The sequence below is a fragment of the Antrostomus carolinensis genome, unplaced genomic scaffold (genome assembly GCF_000700745.2).
Source record: "Antrostomus carolinensis isolate BGI_N321 unplaced genomic scaffold, ASM70074v2 scaffold41192, whole genome shotgun sequence".
Taxonomy (NCBI): domain Eukaryota; kingdom Metazoa; phylum Chordata; class Aves; order Caprimulgiformes; family Caprimulgidae; genus Antrostomus; species Antrostomus carolinensis.
Genome location: NW_010298452.1, coordinates 6,223 through 6,490, shown reverse-complemented (window position 1 = coordinate 6,490; position 268 = coordinate 6,223).

Here is a 268-nt window from a genome sequence, read left to right as displayed (position 1 = left end):
CCTCACCCCCAATTCCCCCCAGCGTCCTGCCCAGCCGAGGGGGTGGTTACCTCTGGGTGGGGAAACTGAGGCACAGCGTGGGTGAGCATCACCCCTGTGGTGGTCCAGGACCCCGAGCAGCCATGCAGTGGGAGAGAGCAAAGCCACGCTGGGAATTTTGCTTCCACCCTCCCAGCCCCAGCCTGGCTTATTTTTAGCTGGGAGGTCCCAGGCAGGCCAGGATGACTCAGAGGCTGGAGGAGGGGAGGGGAGGGGGCCCCACAGCTGA